This window comes from Gossypium arboreum, chromosome 7 (genome assembly GCF_025698485.1).
Source record: "Gossypium arboreum isolate Shixiya-1 chromosome 7, ASM2569848v2, whole genome shotgun sequence".
Classification (NCBI taxonomy): domain Eukaryota; kingdom Viridiplantae; phylum Streptophyta; class Magnoliopsida; order Malvales; family Malvaceae; genus Gossypium; species Gossypium arboreum.
The window spans coordinates 34,859,080-34,866,585 of NC_069076.1; positions in this window are offsets into that span (position 1 = coordinate 34,859,080).

Here is a 7,506-nt window from a genome sequence, read left to right on the forward strand (position 1 = left end):
ATCCGTCTAGGTTCGATTCATGTTAATAGGTGTAAATAAAAGAAATGGAAAGATCGACTGTTACTGAATAATTTAATTGATTGATACTGAATAATTGATTATTATTGAATAATTGATTGTTACCGAATAACTAACTATTACTAAATAAATAATTGTTCTGATTGACTGATCGTTAATGAATATTACTGATTGATTAATTGCTATTAAAAAATAATAAATGATTTTGAATTTAAAGTAGACCAAAACATTGGTTGGAAAGTGAATGTTTGAATACTCATTGAGTTTGAAAAGTTCAATACATATAAATTAATATGTTTTATAATCGTTTAAGTGTTCAGATTATAGAAATACCACTAAGTATTCCTATACTCAGCGTACGGTTTGTTTCCGTGCTCAGGTTAAGTAAAGATAGAATGTTGAATCAGCATCCCAGGCCGATCCCGAATTCAATAAGGTAAAGTGTATTAATTATTGGTAAAGGCATGTGCCTAGGGTGTCTTATGTGTGTGTCACTTTGAAATTGTAAATGTAAGGATGAAATAAATAGATTTAGGTTTGGTTATGATATATAATAGAATTTGGTTAATTTGGTATGAAATTGATTTATTTGATGATATTTGATATTTGAATAAAATTATATATTGAATAATATGTAAATGTTTAAATTTGGCAAATTATAAGTGTATCTGGTTGTGTTGGTATTTATGTGTATATTAATTGTAAATGTCCGATATGTTCGGTAATGCTCCGTAATCCTGTTTCAAGGACGATTTGGGGTTAGGGGGTGTTACACTCAACTTACCATATGAACACAATTTAAGTAATCAAACATATCATAATATAACTCATATTGATCCACAAACCTATCACATATTAATTCACAGGGTTAGATATGAAATTCACAAATTTCAAAGACTCAAAGCTGTTATGATACGTATCAATCACTTATTCTTTCATACCATCGATATACCAGTTGAACCATTTGGAATCATATCGGATACTCGGGAATCTCGAACCCTAAATGCCAATACATGTTCGAAACCATCCTAATCTCATATCTCATATATAAATGCTCATCTCGAGCTTTCACAGGGTCTGCTCACACAAACTGATGGTCAAAACACAGCTACACAATGCCGCTCACACAAGCTGATAAGTAACCGAAACACAATAATGACATGTCATTTGTATCCTATTTATTCCTAAGATTCAATCGGAATTTCACACATCGCCGAATCTTTGTCGAATATTTCTTTGAAGTCGTATTTATCAATAATGTAATAATAAAGCATTTAAAACACAATTATATTAATGTTTATTAACATACAAATTTACCTCAAATTTATACGGAGAGAATCGAGCTATCAATTTACTATTTTGTTTTTCCCTCGCTCTAACTCCGACTGTTGCTTTTCTTGATCTATATATAATCAAATTTAACTTATTTAAATATCATTCTATTCAATTTAACCCAAAATTCATATTATGGCAAAATTACACATTTGCCCCTTAAATTTTGAATTCTTTACAATTTATTCCCTAGCTCATAAAATGAAAAATTCGTGCAATTCCATTTCAACCCATACCAATCAAATTCTATATAGACTCATAACAGCCCAAAATTTTCACTATTTTACACATTTACCACATAATTTTTACATTTTAAAAATAAATCCCTATTTGTCATTTTCAACAAAAATCACTTAACAAATGTTGTTTATCTAATAAAAACCATTCATTTTCTATCATCAAACATCAAAACACATACACATTTATCAATGCTAAAACCCTAGACTTTTAACAATTTTGCAAATTAGTCCCTGGGCTAGACAACGACTCCAAAAACATAAAAATCATTAAAAATTAATATCAAAATCACTTACATGCTAAGAAAAAGGCTTGACCGAATGAAGAATCCTAAAAATGGCTTCTTTCTCTTCAATATTTCGGTGGAGAAGATGGACTAAAAGATGACACATTTGTTTTCTTTATTTTTGTTTTATGTTAATTTTACTAACTATAAAATTAGCCTTGGCTTTTAGAATTAAATTTACTTAATCGTATGTCCATCTTTGTCCACTTACACTATAAATGATCTAATTACCATCCAAGTCCACTCACATTGAAAATTTATAGCTAATTGATACTTTTAACTAATAGAACTCCACTTTTGCACCTTCTATGATTTAGACCTTTTTAACAAATTGAGCATCCAAACGATAAAATTTCTTAACGAAATTTTTATACGTTACTACTAACATATTGTAGACATTAAAATATTAATAAAATAAATATTTCAACCTCAAATTTGGTGTCCCAAAACCATTTTTCTGACTTGAATGAAAACGGTTGTTACATTACCATTTCAATCCTTTTCATAGTTACATGATATAGTTCATTTAAACACTTACCATTCCTTTCCTTTTCATGCCTGTTGAACCATTTAGAATATCTTCGGATACTCGGGAAAGCTCACACGAAGTGTGCTCAAACATATAACCGTAACCTTTCCTTTACATCATTGCTCACAAGAGCTATGGAGTATCCGTAACAAATGCAAGACCTCAGCAGTCGGTAGGACATTCAAGACTAGCACTCAAAACATGAAAACCCTAATGACATGTCATTTGTATCCTACGAATACCTAATGTTCAATCGAGACTCGATAACTGTCAGGGCATTGTTGGATATTCATCATTCAATTACATGACAACTAACGTATTAACACATAATTGAAAATAGTATTAAAATGATATTTAATCGCACGAACTTACCTCGACAACAAGGGCATAAAAATGAGATCGACTAATCTGAGGCTTTAACTTTTCCTTGATCTAGATCCGTACGAGGTCCATCTTGATCTAAATAGAAAAATTCAATCCATTTAATACTTCCATAATTCAATTCAGTCTAGATTCGTAGCTTAGCAAAATGATATTTTCCCCCTAATTTTTTAACCTTTCACAATTTAGTCCTTAAGCTCATAAATTGAAATCTAAGCATTTTCATCCGATTATCAAGCTAGTCGATTTCTCTAGGGACCTATATCAATCCATACAAATCATCATTTCACAAATTTACGATGGACTTTTACTACTATTACAAATAAGTCCCTAAATGACATTTTCATCAAAAATCACTTTATAAAACTTGTTTATTTATCAACAAGGACTCATAATCTTTCATGAAACATCAAGAATCATGCAATAAAATTTATGGTAAAACCCTAAATCTTTAAAAATTTTGTAAATATATCCCCGGGCTAGCTAGATTAAGCTACAACGACTTCAAAAACATAAAAATCATTAAAAACAGGATCAAAATCACTTACATACAATAGATTTAAACTTGGCTAAACCCTAGATATGTCTTCAATGGTGAATTCAGTTGAGAGGTGTGAAATGAAGAAGATGAATGCATTTTGTTTAAGTTATTTTAAGATGAATGCATTTTGTTTAAGTTATTTTAACTTTAATTACTTATTTACCATTTTGTCCTTTAAAAAAATTCATAATTCCAACAAAACCAACTCCATAAATATCCACTATCACCTCAATTGGTCTATTTACCGTCCAAGTCCCTTAGATTAAAATTCCAGATCTATTTGACACCGTCCAAGTCACTTTTTACGACTTAGTCCTTTTCACTTAATTAAGCATGCAAATGTCAAAATTTCTTAACGAAATCTTAATACGATTTTACTAACACCCTATAGGCTTTAAAATAATAATTTAATCATTGAATCTACCACTAATCAACTTTAACTGTTATGGCATCTAAAGAATGGATTAGTCGGGATCTCTTTTGAATTGATTACTTTAGTGGAACATGATAAGATGGGATGACTGATGACTTTAGTAGTCAGTGGGGTAGTGTTCAAACTATAAATATATATGAATGTAGTTGTTATGGCAAAGTATCTTATAATGATCTCCTCTGGGTATTCTATGTGCTCATTTATCTTTAAAGGCGTATGATATTGTTTATCTTCAGATGTGGTTCTTATCATATGGGAATGATTGCTAATTATAATGTTAAGCAAAGTTATTGCTACTTTGGCTGATTAATGATCAGCATTGCTCTATTTTTAGGATTTTATTCAACTATGTTTTGATAGAGGACTCGATGGCAAAACTCATGTGTTATTATTTTTCTACTTCTACTGGTTATTATTCTACTTTACACATATAAAATTGGTGTTTTTATGACATAGCTGGTTCCAGTGCATCTGAGTGATATTCTCCTTCTAGATTTTTCTTTGGGGTATCATCAATTCTTTAGCAATCAATATGTTCTTATTATACTGCATGGCCTTCAATAGAAATAGCTTGATATAGATGAATAAGTCTGGAAGGCTCATAAATTGCATATTTTAATAGTATAGAAAGGGTTATATTCTCGAAAATTTAGTAGAGCTTTATATTTTGGACGTCTTTATCTCGACTTTCTTATTGTTCTTATGGTTTATTTTATCATATGTAGTTCATTTGTAAAGGATATACATTGGTTTGAGATTATTACATCTATTACGATTATAATTCTTGGTTGGATCATAGGAGCATGTTGATATAGATTTCAGCTTTTTAAAGATCGTGTTATTGCACTTATTGTTGTTGGAACTATATTGAGTTTTCTCATTTGCTTCGGGGTGCATTATCGGTACTTGAGGCATTGTTTTAGCCATACGGTTGTAGCGTCCACCTTATTAGAGCAATTTGGTTCATCTAAAGGAAGATTTTCGTACAAGGAAGAAAAATAATACTTCTAATTCATCTGATGGTTGTGTCTCTAGAATGGTTCAATGCTTTGATGTTAATTATTGAAATAGTTTCATTATGTATCCAACTTCTAGCTTTCAAGAAGGGATAAATAGTGGTAACAGTATAGACGGTGGAAAATCAAGCTTAGCATCGCGCATTAGTTCTCAACACTTCGATGATCTTGAATTATGTCAACAAGTCAAGATGAGGTGTTATATTTTGCATTGACTTACTTTTGTAACACCCCTAACCTGTATCCATCGCCGGACTAAGGTTAAGCGGCATTACCAAACATATCGAAACACTTCGCATTCATTTCATAAACATCATAGCATCATAGTCAAACATCAACATGAGTCCCTTTTTTAGGTCAATGAGACCTTAAACATGCAATAGGAAGAGGTAGGGACTAAACTGAACATGTTCACAACTTTCAATACTTAGGAAAATTTTCTATTCTGTTAAGGTCACACGCTCGTGTAACCAAGCCGTGTGCCTTACACGGGTATCAGACACACACATGTGAACCAGCCGTGCCAAAACAGGGTGACCATACTGACTTTCACCCATGGCCAATGGGCACGCCCGTGTGCTATGGCCGTGTGATACTAAGCTAGCTACTGACTTTAGCCTACGGCCATATGACACAACCGTGTGTCAAGGCCATGTAATTTTTAAGAGAATACTGCTTTTCTTACACGGCCACAAGGCACGCCCATGTCTCTTGACCGTGTGGCACAATGCAGGCTTGGTTTAAGCCAACTTGCCACCCATTATGGGTCAACCTACAACTAGGAAACAAACATACATGTAGAACCCAATCAACCATTCTTTATGCTAAAATATAGATCATTCATGCCATAGTTGCAAATTAACATCACATATCATAAACTTTCTCAACCATAAGTTCAAATACGAATTAGCCAAATCACATGGCTAAATATATATATATACATCACAAAACATACTTCACAACTACTAGCCTATACATGCCATACTTCAAATATTTACATTTTCAAAAGTACCAAAATGAGATCGATAGTGTGGTGACGATCCTCGACTATCCCGAGCCTTCAGTAGCTACGATAACTATAAAACAGACAGTAATCACACAGAGTACGCTTTCAAAAGCTTAGTAAGCTCATGCTAAACACATTCATAGTATATAAACATAAAATGATAACCTATGAGGAGTTGTACAATTTCAATCCATATAACTATATCAACTCAAAGAGATTCATATACATAACATCAACTACCACTTAGGCATTATACATACCTGAAGCTTCCTGTACTTATTCACTTTTGTACTTACCTCATGTTGAATGTTATAAGACTTTCCATAAGTTATTCATGTTTTACACTTCAGCACACTTAGTGCTATCAGGTTAGCCAAAGCTAAATATTTTCGCACACTTAGTGCCATCTCGAATAACCGAGACTAAGTCGGTATCGCACACTTAGTGCCTTAAGTAGCCGAAGCTAATTAAATTGCACACTTAGTGCCAAAGCTAGTTTAAATCGCAGACTTAGTGCCAAAGCTTCCGATTCATTACCATATTATCCAATTCAATTATATACAACCCATGTAGAATAAAGGCATAAAAACTTACTTAACATCCCATTTTAAGTATGAACTTACGTCGTACTCGGAATTTGTCGACTCGGACTGTTTATTCTACAATCTTTGATTTCCCTCGGTCTAAGTCTGAATTCCTCTTTTCTTAATCTGAATGTATTCAAAATTAACCCTTTTATTCACCAAATAATTCAAAACAATCTATATGTACACAATTAGGACATTTTGCAAACTAGACCTCACATTTCCACATTTGACACTTTAGTCCTTATTTCACAAAATACACATAATTTGCATAAACACAAGCTTAGCTGAATTCTCCTAGTACTCATACTAGTCCACACATTTTGTGTATTTCACATTTAAGTCCCTTAAAATAATATTTTCACAATTTAGCCCAAATTACTCAATTTCATCAAAAATCCAAAAATAAAACATTTAAACCCAACATCAAGCTTCCAAAATTTATCAACTAACATCACAAAGCTCACATTTGTATCAATGGCACATTTCAAAATCATCACCAAAATCATAAATTGAAGCATGGGTTCGATAGTATACGAAGCAACGATTACAAAAACATAAAAATTATCAAAAATTGAGCAAAATACATACCTAATTCACCAATTCAAAGTACCGAACCCTAAGTGAGCCTTCTCTTTTCTTTTTATTTGTATTTTCGGTGGAATGGCATGAACAAATGGCTAATTTCATGCTTTTGTTTTATTTTAATTACTTAATAAACATTTTCCCATTTTGTCCTTTTATAAACAATTATAAAACCTTTTACTGAATGGTTGTTTTAGTCCATTAACATTCCCAATGGACAAATAACAACATAAGGACCCTTACTTTAGAAAGCCAACTCAAATAGGCACTTTAACATTTAGCACACAGCTTTTACATTTTACACGATTAGGTCCTTTTTGCAAATTAAGCACACAAACAGTTAAATTTTCACACGAGATTTTCACACATGTCAATTCACTTATAATAGGCATGAAAAACAATATAAAAATATTTTTATAACTAAAATTTGTGGTCTCGAAGCCACTATTCCGACTAAGGTCAAAACTGGACTGTTACAATTCTCCCCCTTTAGGGATTTTCGTCCCCTAAAATCTTACCGTTAAACATATTTGGATATTGCTGTTTCATAGCATCTTC